The sequence below is a fragment of the Micromys minutus genome (assembly GCF_963924665.1).
Source record: "Micromys minutus genome assembly, chromosome: 29".
Taxonomy (NCBI): domain Eukaryota; kingdom Metazoa; phylum Chordata; class Mammalia; order Rodentia; family Muridae; genus Micromys; species Micromys minutus.
In genome coordinates, this window is record NC_137964.1 from 7,306,278 (window position 1) to 7,324,483 (window position 18,206).

Below are 18,206 nucleotides of genomic sequence, written 5' to 3' on the forward strand. Positions count from 1 at the left end.
TTGAGGAGTAAGGAGTAAAAAGGAGGGGCAGGGAGGAAGGAAGCATGAATGTGGCTGGGAGAGAGATCTGCGCATATATACAAACTCAATCTATAAAATACTCCGAGTGTTCGGTATGGGAGCAGGCACTTTGCAGAGATAGTGAGTCCTTTGTCAGGCTCCAGAAGATTCTACAAACATTGATCAGAGACCCTGAGAACTTTGCACCATTAGGTGGAATGCTATCTGTATCTCAGGTTTCATTTGCAACCAAGATTCTATGTCCTGTAGTGGGCCAGGCTATGTCCTGTTGAGACATCCTGGCAGCAGGGCTGGAAATGGAGCGTAGTTCCTGGGTTCTGCAGACTGAGTGCTTTTAAACCCAAGTCCCCTCTGGTGCATTTCTCTAAGTTTTGTGCTTCTCTCTCGGGGACCCTGTTCGAGAGCAAGCTTTTCCCTAAAGTGATATGGTAACCAAGCTTCGTGAGAAGTTAAGTTTTGTTTGTGACGAAGTGAATGAAAATGTCCTCAGTTCCTGGTCATGCCTACCACAGACTAGGGAGGATCCACAAAGGAGCTGCTGTAACATGGAAAGAGCAACTGAAAGAGGAAGGCAGAGGAAGGAGGGATCTGGCCAGACTGCAAATGTACACACAATGCACATGCAGTGTATACACACACGAGCGCCAAAGAGAACAGCCAGCGGCAAAGCTATTCTTAAAGCCCTTAGAAGAGGTCTGGTGATCCTTTAACTGAAAATAAGAACAGTTTGTGAACTTCTGTGACTTTTTGGTTTTGACTCTAAAATATGTCCCTGGTTGGAGGTTGATCTCAATGGCAGAGGGCCTGCCTAGCATGATTAAGGCCCCAGATTCTATTCTCAGCACCACCTAAAAATGAATGAGTGAGTGAATTAAACAAAGTCTGTATGCCTTCCACCAATTTCTTAAACCTTTTCAAGAAGAATAACCCCACTGGGGTTGGAGAAGTGTTTCAGTGGTTAAGAACACTGGCTGCCCACCCATATGGCAACATCTGATGACTCCAGTTCCAGAGGATCTGACACCCTCTTCTGGCCTCCATAGGAACTACATGCATATGGCGCACATGTATATGCAAAAAGCTTTCATGTACATAAAGTACTAAAACAAGAATGAATAATCACCAACACTGTGTCTAAGAGTAATAAACAACCATAAGAAGATTTAATCCAAGTTTTTTCTTGTTTTAATTGTAATTTTTATTGGATATTCTCTGTCATTGCATTTCAACTGTTATCCCCTTTCCTCCCACTCCCATCCCCCCTCCCATTCCCCTTGCTTCCATGAAGATGCTCCCACTCCCAACCACCCACTCACTCCTTACCTCCTTGGCATTCCCCTACACTGGGAAAATGAGCCTTCCCTGGACCAAAGGCCTCTCCTCCCAATGATGTCAGAGAATGCTATCCTCTGCTACATATGCAGCTGGAGCCATGGGTCTTTCCATGTGTGCTCACTGGTTGGTGTTTTAGTCCCTGGGAGCTCTGGAGGGTTTGCTTGATTGATAATGCTGTTCTTCCCATGGGGTTGCAGACCCTTTCAGCTCCTTCAGTTTTTTTTCTCTAGTTCCTTTATTGGGATCCTTGTGTTCAGTCCAATGGTTAGCTGCAAACATCCTCCACTGTGTCAGTATGGCTCAGGCAGAGCCTCTGAGGAGGCATCCATATCAGGCTCCTGCCAGTAAGCACTTCTTGGCCTCAGCAACAGTGACTGGGTTTGGTGGCTGCATATGTGATGGTCCCCAAGCGAGGCAGCCTTTGGATAATCTTTTTTTTAGTCCCTGTTCCTCTGTTTGTCTCTGTTTAATCTAAGTTTTAACTTTTTTTTTTCAAAACAGTAAAATGAGGCCTGGGAGACCACCTCAGTGAGTAAAGTCGGAATCCCAGAACCCAAGTAAAGCCAATGTGAGCATGGTTGTAATCCCAGGGCTCCTAAGATGCGACGTTAGCTGGAGACAACAGAGCTCCCAGAAGCTCATAGGCCAGCTAACCCAGTGCATGCAGTGTTGAACAACAAAGACACCTTGTCTCAAAGGAAGGTGAAGGTGAAGAGGGCACTCAAGAATGCTCTCTATCCTCCACATGGGCACCATCACAGCCATGTGCCCAAAACTGTCCCCTCGCACACGGACGTGAAATGAAGCAGTACTCCTTTCTGACTTGACTTACATTATCTCAATAAACATCACTGGAGAAGCCATACCTTATGCAGACTAAATGACTGCATTAAACATCACCATGGAGACTGTGGTAAACATCACTATGGAGACTGCAGTAAACATCACTATGGAGACCATACCTCACACAGACTACTTGCCCACGCAGCCTTGATTTTCTATGGGTTGACAAACCAAGAAGGGTTATGAGGCTGTGTGCACTCACAGTATTGAAAAGCTGTACCACCTTTTACTAAAGGATTTTCTATTCCTTAGACTGAACACACACACACACACACACACACACACACACACAGAGTCTCAGTCAGCAGTGTGGCTTTTGAAGAAATTTAAGAAAAGGCTCTGAGACTCACAAAGGAAAGGAGGGAGGGAGAAAGGGAGGGAGGGAGGGAGGGAGGGAGCCTTGAAAGGATTACAGACCTCAGTAGGTCCTCAGCTCTGGCACCAACACATGGAAAATAGTGCGACTTTGTTGTGGATCTGCCTAGAGCCCCTGCTGTCTAGCCCCCCCCCCCAAGTTGCTGGGGATGAGCCCCTGGCGTTGAGACGAGCTGGAATCTGCCCAGCACAAGGATCTTGGATAGCCAGAGGAGAGAGAGCCAGGAGCAGATGGCTCGGGTGCTCCGGGTGTCTGGAACACATTTGACCCTTCTCAGATGTATCTCTGAGACACCCTAGCTTCCTCTTTCTCAGCTGGCAAAGCAAAACATCTCAATATTTTCCATTCTCTCCATCCACGTGCTCTATTTTTTTTTTTTAAGACAGACGTGAAGCACCGACGAGGCGAGGATTTACTGAGCTAAGAGCTGCTGAGAACGGGAAACACCTTGCATCCGACCCGCACACGCGGGCTGGCGGAGTCCCGGAGAGATGTGGCGCCTCGTGCCTGCCTTATATAAATATTGTAAGCATTGATATAATTGTGTTGGCAAACGGCTCCATACTCCGAAGAGAAAGAGAGCTCCGAGGATACGGCTTTATTATTCATAACACGGTGTGCGCTTACTGTTGGGGGAAGATACAAGCTGCCTGAGGGCTGTAATTTCACCCTCTTGCTCCCTCTGTGCTGGGCACCAGCAGCTTAGGTTTCTGAGTGTGAAAAATATGTTCCTTCACCACCGCTGACTCCGATACTTCAGAGAAGAAGGAGGGAGCAGAAAAAGTTCCATAAAGGCAACCTGACTGCCCCAGTGGGATTTGCTGGAGCAGGACAGTTCCACCAGTAAAGACTAACCTAGGGGAGTTACCTACACCCTCTGATTTGGAGTTCTCTCACAATGAACACTGCCAAGTATGCTGGGTTGGAGCAGAGTTGAGGATCGGAGGGGTTGAGGGGTATCACAATAGCTGGAGAGTGAAAATCAAACCATCCCTTGGTCTTAGCACCTTGGGGAAATAAAAGAGAAAGAAGGTTTATTAAAACTGCTTGTTGCCTACCTATCCCATTCCTGTCAGGGGTCTTTCCTTTAAATAACCCACTCTTGTTTGGAGCACAGAGGCAGCTGTGGGCAGCCTGATGTTGTTCTAACTAACATTTAGTGGGAAATAGGAGTCAGGCATCCTGGGATGCACGGAAGAGGGAAGTCCCTCCAACTCGAACCAGAAGGACACATGGTTTAGGTTTGGGGCACTAGGAGACGCTAGAACATTGCCCAGGGGGATAAGGACACACAAAAAATTAAAAATAGGTGTTTGAAGATATGGTACAGGGTGAGGAGTTTACCTGTCCTTCGCTCACTGTCATGGCAACTGTTGAATAATGACCTCAGGGTGAGAAAGATGCCTAGTCTCTTTCCTCAGGCAGACACTGATCAGCAGGAGAGAGCTGGTTCCCCTCACTCTGGTGCTTTTCTCCCAGTGCCTCATATTTAAATCGGCACAATTTGTATTTTACCCAGAGCCTGCCGAAAAGCCGTGGATCTCAGAAAACTGAAACGTTCTTTGTGCTGGTGGGGAAGAAGCTTGCAGACTTGCTGGACTACATGGAAAAAAATGGAGCTGGTACACAGAGAGATGCAGGGGCAGAAGTGGCTTCTCAGGTCGCAAAACCCAGAGATGGGTGAGGATCCCATGGAGTCCTCCCCCGGCCCCATCATCACTCTCTAACAGAGCCCATGCTGAAGCCTTAGGAGGAGACAAGATTCTACCAAGGCATTCTGTACCCACTCTGGGGCTATCAGGCCCATTGCAAAGGGACCCTAAAACAACAGACCCCAGAGAGTCCCATCCTGGGGTAATAGAAAGCCTTGGGTCCAGAGAGGAACTCACCCCAGAGGAAGAGATTTCACAGTGCATTAATGGTTATGTCAAACTTATTATTGTTAGTTTTGAGATACTAACATTACATCTAGAGTCTCCTGTATAGAAGGAGACTCTACTTCTCAGCAACACCCTAGTTCCTCACGCAAGAACACCAATTTCTGGGCATGTTTTCAAATTTTCTAGACGATTCTAACACTGCTACAGAAAAGGTAAAGAGAAACTGGGGTAATGGGGGTAGGGCTGTCTTTATTTCTCTAATTTGGCCAAACTGTAATTAAGTTTATTTTTTTAAATCAGATTCTCTTTCTTTGGAATATAGGGAAACTGAGGTGAAACTTTATGGATGTAGATGCCAGGTAAGAACCCCAGGATGCTCACTGAACCTGGTACCCACCCAGTTGTAAGAAAGTTCCACCTTGATTCTAAGCAACTGACCTCGAAAGGACAGGGAGCCAGCTACATGCTTGAGCTCTGCCTAGCAAGCCCAATACCCTGGGTTCAATAAGATAAACAACTTGAGCTTGAGATTTGCAATATAACCATCTCTTGGTGTTCACAGGAGTTGGTTTCTGGTTTTCTGAGGATCAAGATCCAATAGGTGTTTGAATTGAGCCAACTTAAAAGCTCTCTTGTCCTCGAAGACATCCATATTTAACTTGGGTAGCTTAGTCCACTGTGAGTACATGGCTACTGGGCTGAGTTGTTTAGGAAAAAGAAAAAAGCAAGAGAGGGGGAAAGGGCCTTGAGCATCTTCTGGCACCAAGAACATGCCCCACACCATTGTTCTGCAGGGGAGACAGACCTGGGCTCTTGTGCTTCCTCTCCTCCCAAGACGAGGAGCTAGACTTATGGTTTCCATTTCATTCCCAGGAAACCTGGAGTTCATAACAGGATGGATACAATGACACAGCTGGGTGTGGTCATCAGCTCAGGTTGCAAACTCCTGAAACATTTAAATAAGGAACACAAGATACAAAGTCTAAATAGGGCATCAGGATACAATATCCAGAGTTAGGAGGATATTGAGAGGCATCTCCAGTGAAAATAGCCTCTACTAGATCATATATTTGCATATTCTGGTTCTAGTTGGCAGAACTGTTTTGGAAGGATTAGGAGGTGTGGTCTTGTTGAAGGAAATGTGTCACTGGAGATGAACTTTGAGGTTTTAAAAGCTCACAGTAGACCCAGAACAGACACACACACAGACACAGACACAGACACACACACACACACACACACACACACACACACACACACACACACACTTGTCTGTCTGTCTACTGCCTTCGGATCAACATGTAAGCTCTCAGCTACTGCTCCAGCACCTGCCTGCCTCCATGTGTCTTGACATGAGGATCTGAAACTATAAGTAAGCCCCAGATAAATGTCTTCCTTTTAAAGTCACCTTGATCATGGTGTCTCCTCACAGCAATAGAACAGTGACCAAGACACTAAATCAAAGAAAACGAGGGTAAGGCCTTCAAAGATTCGCTTCAGGATTAACCCAGTTCCCCAGCCACTGGAGAAGATTCATGAACACCTTGGCCTGTGCAGAGCCAACCAAGCATAGGAGCTGTCTATGTCTGAAAACCAGATCCAGGACACTTTCCAGAGCCAGGCTGTGAGCATCCTCCTATGCCTACCTTAACCACTGGGTATCCCTGCAGTATGTCAGGAACCTGGGCCCTACTTGTCCATAGTCCCCCAGGTGCCTCTAGGAAATGGACCGTGGAGGAGAATGTTTTGAAAAGGTTTTGTTAGCAAAGACTCCCCCAAATTCTATTCCCAATGAGAGTCATTTTATAGGCAGGAGCAAAAGGCCCTTAGATGAGTACATATTCCTCTAACAGGGCTATCGACAGGTTCTGTCTCCTTGGTCGAGTCTGAGATCTCACCTGGGACTGAAAAAAAAATACCACTCACAGACTACACTCCAATCTAAAGGTCAAGCCGAGAGCTCTGAGAGCCAGCTAAGACCCAGCTGCCCAGCCCCCTCCTCACAGTTCCTCTCACCCACCCTTTGTGCCCTTACTCTGAGGACTGCATATGCTTCCAGGAACATCCCTTAGCCAGAGCACTTCAAGACTGGGTTGTCCCTACATTCCTCACTGCCTGCCACTGTGTTTTCTAAAGCCTGTCCCCTAGGGGTAACTTCTCATACTCTTCCCACTTCTCTGTCCTCCTTTTAGCTACACTGCTGCCCCACTCCCCTAGCCACTCTTCCTCTTTGTGTCCAAGTCTCCCTGGCTAATAGGTTACTAATACCTGGTGCCTGCTCTTTAGGGAAGGAAAGATACAGACCTTCCTGAGACCATCTGGGTCCAGAAAGCAGTTTCAAGTTACTGAGCAGAGAAATTCCATCTTACAGGAAAAGAAAGGAAGGAAGGAAGAGGAAGAAGCCTAAGGGTATATTGTTAGGGAGGAATAATCACATAACACAAATAGTACCAAGATGATGATGGAGTCAAAGCTCTCAGTGGACCACATGCAAGAAGCCTCAACCTCCGCTTATGGGTTTTCAAAGGTGCTAGTAAGCTCCAGGTGAGGCCCACAATGGTTCCCAATAGCATCCACGGGGAAGACTGCATGTTGCTATCAAGCCCCTGAACCTCCTGACCTTGCTACCTTGCAAATGCTCATCACAGGTCCCAAAAGACAGCAGAGAAGTGATGGATAGACAAGGCCGCATTTCCGTTAACAGAGAGTGAACGGCCATGGCAGTTCTCCGATAAGGCTGCTGACTGGAACAGGAGTCCCCCTGGGATTCTTTCTCAAGTCACCACCCGTACTCACTCCTGCTTCCAGGAAGAGAAAGGCAGGAAGCCCATCCCTGCTCACTGGTTGTTCCCAGCTGTCAGGAAAGTTCTCAGGGGTTATGTAATCAGCATGGTGACCTCTATCTGCAGGAAAAGAGATGCGCAGCAGATGCCGGGCACTCTCCGTACAGGACAGCCTCTGCTGGGGATGCTACTCCCCCGATGGCTCTTGCCTTAGGAGCACAGAGACTGCCTCAGGCCTGGAGGCAGAGATGCCAACCTTCTCGGCAAAGGTGCCTGAGCCCTTAAGAAGGAATCCCAAATCTCTCATCCTGGGCTGCCCCCAACCTTTGGTGTTACCTTCACTTGAAATACCCCAGACCCATTAAAACAGAACTGCAGAGAGTTTTGCTCAAGAATTAGATAAAGGCATTAAAATTTATTTGGAAATAATCTCAAACTTAATAAGAAGTTCTATGACTTAGCTAAAAGAAAGAATGCCTACATGCCCTTGACACTGAACCAATAAGTGACTTTAATCTATTTACTTTGTTATTTCTTTTCTATATAGATGTATGCTCACATAGACTATATTTTAAAGTAAATTCTGAACCATTTAATTGCACCATGATCTTTCACCTCCAAGTATTTCCATGTGCAATCCCTCAAAACAGAAGGGTTTTCCTATACCACAAATGGTGATGTATAACTTTAGCACACTTAGCATTTTTGAAGTCAGCATGCTTTGAAATCTCCAGATGAGTCCAGTGTGCAGTCATTGAGAACGTGTGAGTCCCCCACTCCCACCACAGGGCCTCCATTCTTGATATAGGAAGTAGAGAAGTTGACTGCACACCAGCATGCACACTCACCTGTTGGATCTCCCTCTAGCAGCAGAATAGTTTGTGCAGGTTTAAGGAAGATGTGGGGTCTAGGGTGTCTGGGGTCCAGGGTGTCTGTGGTCCAGGATGTCTGGGGTCCAGGGTGTCTGGGGTTCAAGATGTCTGGGGTCCAGGGTGACTGAGGTCCATTGTGTCTGGAATATAGGGTGTCTGGGGTCCAATGTGTCTGGAGTTCAGGGTGGCTGGGGTCCAGGTTGTCATTTCCCTTGCTTTTCTTTACCATTTCCCCAGAGTAGCTATGGCCCAGACTCATTCTTTAAGTAGCAGGTGATTTATTAATAATCTAATATAACACAATGACCTATTGAGAAATTACCTTGAGCTTTGTGCAAACTGCCTTGGCCTTTTATAACAAAAATGAGCATTTATTTTCCCCCTTTCAAAAAGCTCATCCTCACAGCCAAGCTCCAGGACAGGCTACTGCATCTGTCACCTGCTCTTTTTGAGCTTCTGAGAGGTGGGATGGAGGGGACAGAGAGATGGCCCGGTAGTTAAAAGGACTCCAACTCAATTCCTGACCCATAAGGTCAGGATGGCTGTGTAGAGCTGGCTACAATGCCCAGAGCCATCAGGGCCAGGTGGGGTCCTCTAGCACAGAGCCTGGCCTTGAATGTATGAGGAAAATGTCAGGCAGTTATCTAACTGCTTGGCTAAGTATCTCAGTTACAGCCAAGTTCCTAGAAAGCAAACAGGACAGGCTGTGGACAACCTTATAAGGACTACAAGAAATTCACTGCAGGATCTGTCACCCTAAAGCCCAAAAGCTGTGCTCTTAAGAATGGAAGGGAGATGGGCCATATTGATACTGCATTTCCAGACAGCAAGCAGAGCCTCTGACTTTCCTAAGTGCCATGGGACAATGGATTCCTGCAATACCGGGCATGCAGGGTGCAGTGTCTCACTATGGTGGAGTCATGCAGACGTGTCTTTTTCCTCACGACATCTGTTTTCATATCTGAAGCTAGCTAATATCAGGAGCATTTCAGGCTGCTTGTCTGGGTAGCTCTGAATCCTCTGAGACCAATGGCAAAGTGCATCATCCTGGGGGAGGGAAGCCTATATGTTTATGCAGAGCTTGTAAAGGGTGTTTGATCCAGAAAATAATGTCACCCACATCATACGGTTTCAAGTAGATATTCCACACAAAGTAATTCTCTGGACTGCCTCCTTGCTTTTTCCTAGTGATTTCCCACAATACTCTTCCTTTCTGTCACAAAACCTCACCATCCACTCCTCATTAAAGCAACAGAAGAAATGAGTGAATTGTAATGTCCCCTAGTCTCCTGTCTCTGTCTCTACCCTATGAATACCTTGAGGCTTCTCAGAGAACGTTTCATGTGCTGTGTCAGGAGTTACTCATTCTTTGCCATCTTTCTGCAGATCTTGAGAAGAACAGGACTTATTTAGGATTTATTGTTACCGTGTGTGTGTGTGTGTGTGTGTGTGTGTGTGTGTGTGTGTATTTGACATGATCTCTCACTGAATCTGAACTTTTGTATTCTACTAGACTGGCTGGCTAGCAAACCCTAAGGATCCACCTGCGTGTGCCTCCAACAACCCCATAACTATCGGCACACAATTATTTATGTGGGTGCTAGAGACTGGAACGAACTTGGGTTACTATGCTTGTGCAGCAAACCTTTTGCTGACTAAGTCATTTCTCCAGCTCCTAGGAGGTATCATTATCGGTGACATTAAAACTCAACAAAATGTCAGTGCAGGAACTGAAACTAGGTCCCCCATAGGATTCTCTCAAGGCTGGGGTCTCTCTATCTGGAACTAGCCGGGGTCCCATAGTTTTTATGTCTTGTGATTGCCTGGGACCTACTGCACTAAAGCACCTAAATCCACCAAACCACACAATCTTAACCCTTCCCAGTTGTCGCAGCGACTTCCCAGTTAAAAAGTAGAGGCAAAGTCTCCGTACAAAGAGGTCAATAATTATCAGCACCTTCAATTACTGATCAGTTGTTTTCTTTAATGTCTTAATATAAATCTCTCTGTTTTCACTGCAGGCTGCCAGAGTGGCTAGGGTTAGGGTTATACTGCCTCTATGTCTTAGCCCAGTTTTATGAAGAAATCCTGAAAACGTATAATTTGTCAAGTTTACTTAGATTATCGTCACAGAAATTCAAGAGCACAATTGTCAGCTTCTGCTTGACTTCTGCTATGGGCTTTAAGGTGCCCCATCTCTGGATATAAGTGCCCAGCATAATGTACTTCCACCAGCACCAGCACCAGCACCACTACCACCATCAGCACCACCACCTCCTCTTCCCCCTCTCCTCCCCCTTCTTCTCACTCTCCTTCTTTCCCTTCTTTTTCTTCTTCTTCTTCTCCTTCTTCTCTTCCTCTTTCTCCTCTTCTTCCTCTTCTCCCTCTCCTGCAGGTTGATGTTAAGGCAATGCATGATTGGACAGTGGAGGTAGGTGGGGAAAGAGGCTGGAGTGGTGGAAGAGGAGAGGAAGTAGAGATTGACTGAGGAGAAGATGAAAGCAGGTGTGTATGTTTCACTCAGTGCATTTTTAGTTTGATAATGTTATTATAATTATTTGTAAGGGTTTCTATGGGTCTAATTTATCTTATCTGGATGGGTAGTACCTGCTGGTTGTGAGCTTATTGTGCAGAGGGTGTGTGGACTGAGAATTTAACATATAAACCTGTTTGATAAATTAATGATTGTGAAGTCATGTTTCTACCAGGCGGTGGGGGAAAGTGAGTGAAAACAACACGCTGGGACAGTCGCAACCACCCATAACAGAAGCAACAGGAGTGGTGGAGTGAACTGAGCCCGAGTTCTTAGAGGCAGCATGGAACGCCAAGTTAGAGATCCCCACAGTGCCATATGGCTCCCTGGGTGCGAGCACTAATGCGGGATAAAAGGTTTCCAACTTTTAAATATTTATCGAAACACTCTCCTCCTTCTCCTTCTTCTCCTTCTCCTTCTCCTCCTCCTCCTCCTCCTTCATATGTAGGGGTGTTATGCAGTGGTCACAAAGGGGAGAAGAGGGCATCAGATCCTCTGTAATGAGAGTTACAGACTATTAAATGCCACCACATGGATGCTGGGAACCAAGCCTAGAACTTCTGGAAATGCAGACAGTGCTCTTAACCACGGAACCATCTCCCCAGCCCCTGAGAAGCTCACTTTATGACAACTCATTGCCCTGATAACTAACTTGGTCTCAAAGGAAGCATATTAATCTCTTCTTGAGGGAAGCAGACCCACAAACTACCTCTTAAAAGTCCAGCACCTACCCAGATTATACATTGTGCTTATAATGTCTTGAGCCACAAAAGGAGTTTTGGTAGCGACCGTTCAGTTTCAAACTGTAGCATGCCATACAAGCCCTCCAAGACAGATGTGAAGACATCTGCAAGAGTTAAGATCATGGAGCAGAGGTCTTCAAAAAGCAGGTGCTTCAGAACTCAACTTGGGTATGATAGGCAGCAGTTCCAAATGCTTGTGGAAAAGTCCAGAGCAGGGGTGAGACCCCAAATGAGGACTCAGTTGTGCTTCCTGCTAGAGGTCTGTGGACCCCTCCCCTGTACCTCACAATACAAAACAATAAGTTGACTGTGAGATCATCTTAGGCCCCTGTCATTCAATAGTTGCTACCTCCATGGCTGAACAGGAAAAACAGTTGACCAAGAAATGGTTTCACTTTTCCACAAGGTACTGACAGAAACTTATTTCTAGCACTCTTTTGAGTGGCCAGGGACTGTCTGTCTGACTGTCTGCCTCTTTCTCAGAGGAAGGCAGGCTGCCTTCCCCAGCAAGAGTGAGCCCTTATTTTTATCAGCTTGAGGTGTTTACACTCTGCTCCTGTTTTTCTGAGAGTATGTGTGTGTGTGTGTGTGTGTGTGTGTTGTCTTTTCCTTCCTTCCTTTCTTCTTCTTTCTTTCTTTCTTTCTTTCTTTCTTCCTTCCTTCCTTCCTTCCTTCCTTTCTTTCTTTCTTTCTTTTTCTTTCTTTCTTCCTTTTCTCTTTTTTTGAAACCACAGTGGCCACTACCAAATTTTACCACGTGGCTTTTCTTTACTGATTTATCAAACTATTTGTGTGTGTGTGTGTGTGTGTGTGTGTGTGTGTGTTATTTTAGTGGATTATACTGTGGGTTTGCAATGCTAAATCAACCTGAGATAAACTCTCCTTTGTTTGTGGGATATAATTAACTCCTTGGACCTGTTACTGAATCTTATTGGCATTTCAAGAGTATTTATATGCTTCTGAGTGCCACTGGTCTGTGGATTTCTTTTCTGTATTGTCTGTCTCTATTTAAGGACCAGGGTAACACTAGCTTCATAAAATGAATTGGGAAGTTAGTTTCCTTACTCTGTTTTTTCCAAGATATTATGTAGAACATCAATTTTCCCAGCAGCCTCAGCAGAAGCTATACAATTGGGAAGGCCACAGGCACCATTTGCTTATGATACACAATTATTCATACACTATTTAATTCCAGCAACATAGTTCTGTCTGAAACAAGTTTCTTTCTAGGTCCTCTGCTTTCTGGCCACAAGGGTCATTGACCTCGGATGGCCAGTGAGTGGGTGGCCCAGAAAACCTGAGAGAGGCTCAGAAGCCACAGCCCTTGAGGTTACAACTTGGGCAAGATCAAACTTTGAGGTCATGCTGTGCTTGTTTTTCCTAGTGTGCCCAGACTGCTCACAGCTTGATCTTTTGCATTTGAAGCTCTGCTGTTCCCAGCTGGAACAAGGGTGGGAGTTTTTGCTTTCCTGTACTGATACATTTCGTACTGACAGTCACTGGGTCCCTTTCTTACAGCAGCTGGGTGTTTTGTGTCATTGCATTAAACCTATGGCAATCACTCCTGTACCTGAATAAGTAGCAGGTGCAGCGAACTTGAACTTGACCTCAACCCTGTATAACAGACAGCTTCCCATCAGGTGTGATCTGAAAGGGACTCTGTTTTGATAGTTCACAGACCCTTCCCTGCATTAAACCGAAAGGAAAGGTGGCGAAAGCAGCAAACATTACAGGCTGAAAGCCAGATCTTTGGATCCCAAGGCCCAGCCATCATCTGTGTGAGTAGCTTTCAGAGGCTTTATATTTAGGCCAAGCCTGGACCCTTTTCTTTACTTGCGAATACTTTTTACTTCAGAGGATGATCGCAGAACTTTAACACGGTCACATGAGTGTTAGGCACTTCCCTGCTGTTGTGGTGAAGCACCAAGACCAAGGCAACTTAGAGAGAAGCAAGAATGCATTGTGACAGCAAGTGACAGGAAGCTGCGAGATGTCATCAACAAGAGAGACGGAACTGGAAGTGTGGTTGGGGCTAATGAGGTGGTGGCTAAAGGAGCGTCAAGGCAGGAGGCTGAAGAGGTATCAAAGCCAAGCAGGGATGGGTGAGCAGAGCTGGAGTAGACCTAAGGTGAGCAACTCAGTGAGCCCCGGCACTGAGTTCAGCTTGACCTTATGACCTTCTCCATGGATCCTGTCCAGGGCTTCAACCTGGTTCCTCAGCTCCACTTCCTGGTTCTTCTGGGATCCCAAATCCCTTTTATTGTGCCATGGCTTTTAGATGCCATTGCTCTCTCTGTTACCCCACACCCAAGCTGCCTGGCTCCCGATTGCTCTCTCTGTCCTTCTCCCGGCACAACCCTTCTGGCCTTGTGAGTGGCACTTTGTGTCCTTGCCTCTGTCACCACCTGCCGCCATCTTCCTTGTCTTTGGCATAAGCACTGCCCACCACCTGCCACTGAGTTTTGTTCCAGAACGTCTGCCTCCAGAACTAGTTAATGTCTTGTGCACATTTCCACAGCGTCAGGCATGCTCACTGCCAGACACGCATAACAGGTTAGTTTTCAGTTGTTGGCTTTGTGCACTAAATTTCATTCCATGAGGGCAAGAAAGACATCACACCCGTTACCGCCTTCCCAGAACCAGTCTGTGGCTCTATTTGTGCAACAATGAAAGGAGTGGATGAATGTCTGGCTTCCAGGTCCTGCCTGGCTGTCATTAGTGGGACCAGTCCTTTACCAAACAAACGTCATCATTTGTACAAGTCTAGATGCAAAGCATGATGGGAATCAAGCAAGATCAGCAAAGGAGGTCAAAGTTTAGTTCCAAAAAGCTGGACTACTCACTTGGTTTCAGCAGGCATAGAAACCTAGTCTTTCAGGAGAAACACAACAGGGAACTTTTAAAAATAGGCTGTCTTTGGAAACCTCATTAGAGTGCATGCTTTAGCAGGGTTGCCATCTTCACAAAACACCTAGAACTCACCAGGAAACTATCACAAAAAAAGTTCGGATTCTTGACTCCTGCTGTGCCTGAAGTTCTGGCCCTGTGCTTTATACTATAAGAAAACTAGCTGTCATCAATGGCATCCAGAACTTTTCTTCTCGTCTTTATTTTTATTCTTGTTCTTCTTCTTGTTCTTCTTTTTGTTCTTGTTCTTCTTGTCTGCTTCCTCTTTCTCTTCGTCTCCCCGTGGCATTCAATATTGGGCATTTTTAAAAAAAATACTTTCCTGCCATCTTTGAGTTTTCTTTTACACTGTTTATTCAGACCTTTTGTCCTTCGTTAAACTTGGGATGTTTCTTATTTTTGTGTTTTAGTAAATTGTTGAGGACTGGAGAGAAAGTTCAGTGGTTAAGAGCACCAGCTGCTTCTGTAGACGACCCAGGTTCAGTTCCTAGCATCCATATAAGGGTTCACAACCATACACAATTCTAGTTTTAGGGGATCTGAACCCTCTTCTGGCATCTGTGTGCACTGTATCCGTATGGTGCACAAACAGGCATGCTGAGACATATACACATGAAACAAATCAACTCTAAAATGAATATTGTATATTTTGGATTCAAGTTATTTATCAGGTATGTGAATCATGAGTAATTTCTCCCACTATGTAGCTTTTCTTTTTATCCTCTGAATGGTCTCTTACAAAGCTAAAAGTGTTTGATTTTAATGAAGTCCACCTTACCTGTTCTTTCACGGTTTGTACCTTTTGTCTTCATTAAAATCTAACATGAAGTGGGCATGGCAGGCTGTGTGGATGTCTGTGACCTATGTTGTCACTGAAGGCCGTGTGGATGTTTGTGGCCGGGACTGCCACCTGAATCCATGTTGATAGCTGTGAGCTATCCGGCTACCAGCAGTCATTCTGAGCTGTGTGTCCTGCACTGCCATCTAAGGCCATGGTGATGTTTGGATCTGTGCTGCGGCTGGGGGCCATATCTGAGTCTGAGGTTCTTCTGCCATGTTGATGTCCATGGCTCATGTTACTACCAAAGGCCATGTGGCTGTCTGTGTGGCTGTCACTGGTTATACTGATCTGAGTGGCCACCTGAGATCATAGTTATGTCCATAGTCTGGGCTGCCTTCAAGGGTCTTGTTGGGAACCATGGTTCATTGGTCTGTGCTATTACCACAAATGATGTAGAGGCCCATAATCTGTGCTCCCACTGACTAAAGAGCAAGGAGGCTTCTGTTGTGACATTGATGGCAGTAGATACACAGTTGAGAGAGGGGCATGGAAGGCTTCGGTGACAACCCCACTCTCCTCCTGTCCCCCACCAACAAAGTAACAGCTAGACAGGAAGCCACTTAAGAGAACTTTTTTTTAAGTATCAGTCTTGCACTTTATTGCCATCTCAGGCCTTGACTGTGCGCTTGCGCAGTGGGTACAGCTGCGCCTTCTGCTGCTGCTTCTTGGTCTTCAGCTTCTCCTCCTGCTTGGTGAGCCGGCTGCGCATGGCTCTGGTCTTCTTGGGTCACAGATCCAGGGGCTTGTACTTCCTTCCCTTGTAGATTTTCCTTAGGTTTTCCTTTCGAGTCTGATTAATGACAGGGAGGACACGGACAATGGATTTGCGTGTAACTCGTATATTGGAGAGCTTGGACGCAGCACTGCCTGTCACTTTGGCGACAAGAATCTGGGACAGTTCCATTTTCAGATCGTCCAGTTGTTTCAACAGCTCCTCCTTCTGTTTGCCGCACAGGTCCCGAGCTTTAATCTTGGTCATTGCTGCATTATTCAAGGCTGAGGCCACCTGGTTAGAGAAAGAGGAAAGGGCGGGGCCGACCGAGAACTCTGAAGCAGTGTGATGGGATGCTGAAGGGTAGTTCTCCACAATCAATGGCTTCTGGCAGAGGTGTGAGAGGGAAGGACTCAGTTCTATTTAAGGGACAGACTACTGGGAATTTGACTGTGCTCCATTCCAATGAGTATACAGATAACACAAAGTGGAATTTTTTTTTTTTTTTTTTTTTTTTTTGAGTTCTTATTCTTATTTTTACTTTTTGTGCTGGGAAGGGAGGGGGTGAGTGAGGTCACAAGGTGGGTCCCACAAGTAAAGACTGGGAAGTAAATGTGATCAGGGTACATGATGTGAAACTCCCAGAGGATCAATAGAAATTTATTTTATGTTCCAAATAAATAAATAAGTAAAGTTTGTGACATTCAAGGTCTTCTGAATTTCCTCCTACACAATTGTCACAGTTACCTGCCGTTGTCAGCTTAACACACTCACACAAGGAGAGAGGGAACCAAAATTGAGGCAACACACATCAGATTGACCTGTGGCCACCATTTTCTTGATGAATGATTAATACAGGATGGTCCAGCCCACTGTGGGCAGTGTCATCCCTACATAGGTGGGCCTGGGCTCTAAAAGCAAAGCAGCTGAGAGAATCAGAGGGAGGGACTTATGTAGAAGTCATGGTGTGGCCTAGGAGCTCATCCCTTTTTTTTTTCTCTCTCTCTCTCTTAAGGGAAGAAGCAGATAAACATCTAGAGCTCATTGGCTTTCTGGGGAATCACTATCCTGTGATTTCCCCAGGGCATGTTAGATGTACCCATTCACCTTTCTATCCCCTGCTCCCATAATGACGACTCTGAGACTAATTATCTATTAATAAATGCCTTGGTCACAAGCTTTGGTTCATCGCCTGACCATCCCGTAACCTATTTAACCCATTCAAACTATTCTATACCTTCCACATGATTAGTTACCTCTCCTTCAGTCCCAGCCTGCTTCCTCCTTTAAGTCTTTCTTAATGGCTCCTTCAGCATCTACCACAGCTCCATTTCTTCTCTCACCATTTCCCAGAATCCTTTCTTCCTGCCAGTGCCCACCTCCTACTTTCTGCCTCAGCTCATTGGCCATCTTTTTTATTGACAGGTGATGCATATGAGAGACTCTTTCCACACCTTTCTCTCATGTTCACCTGTTTATGGGCAGTTCACTTCAATGAACCTTTGGAGGGTGAAGTGAAAGCTTCCTTCTGTCCTTACTGTTCAATGGTCCCCATGTTCCAGAACATTCCAATGTATACTTTAAACAGGTATGGTTCACTGTAGTTCAATTGTCTCTAATAGCGCTAAAAGCCCATCATTGTAACATTATCTTTCATTTTCCTGTGCTGGGGCTACACACTGCTCCCCGTTCTTCAGAAATGCTGGGGTTCGCAGGTAATCAAAGGGGTAAAAATTAAGCCAAAGGTTAATCTTTACTCACACACCTCTGGAAAAGCTTTACAAACACAAAATGCCAAAGCAGACATGGGTAGACTCTCCTACAGTTTCGCTTTTGTTGAGAGCAATAATTGGCTTGACATTTCTGATGGCAATCTGCTAATAAGTATGAAACTTATTAAAGTCTTCACGCGTGTGTGACATTTTGACCCAGTCTGAGGATACTTTCTATTTTAGCATCAAGAGAGAGCTGCAAGAGTACAGTTAGTATTGTTCTTATTTGAAAAAAAAAATAAAGTTAAAATGACCTACACAATGGTGACTAATACTTGTGGTGTGGCCTCCTGAGGTTCAACCATGGTCCAAAATATTAACTGCAAGAAATCTCAGAAATAATAAGTTTTGCATTGTCTTAGTCCATCTTCTATTGCTGTGAGAGACACCATGATCATGGCTCATATAAAAGAGAGCATTGAATTGGGGCTGGTTTATAGTGTCAGGGGTTTAGGCCATTGTCATTATGGCAGGGAACATAGCAGCATACAAGCTAATTCAGTGTTGGAGAAGTTGAGAGCTCTATATCTTGACCCATAAGCAACAGGAAGAGGGAGAACCTCTGGGCCTGGCTTGAGCTTCTGAAAC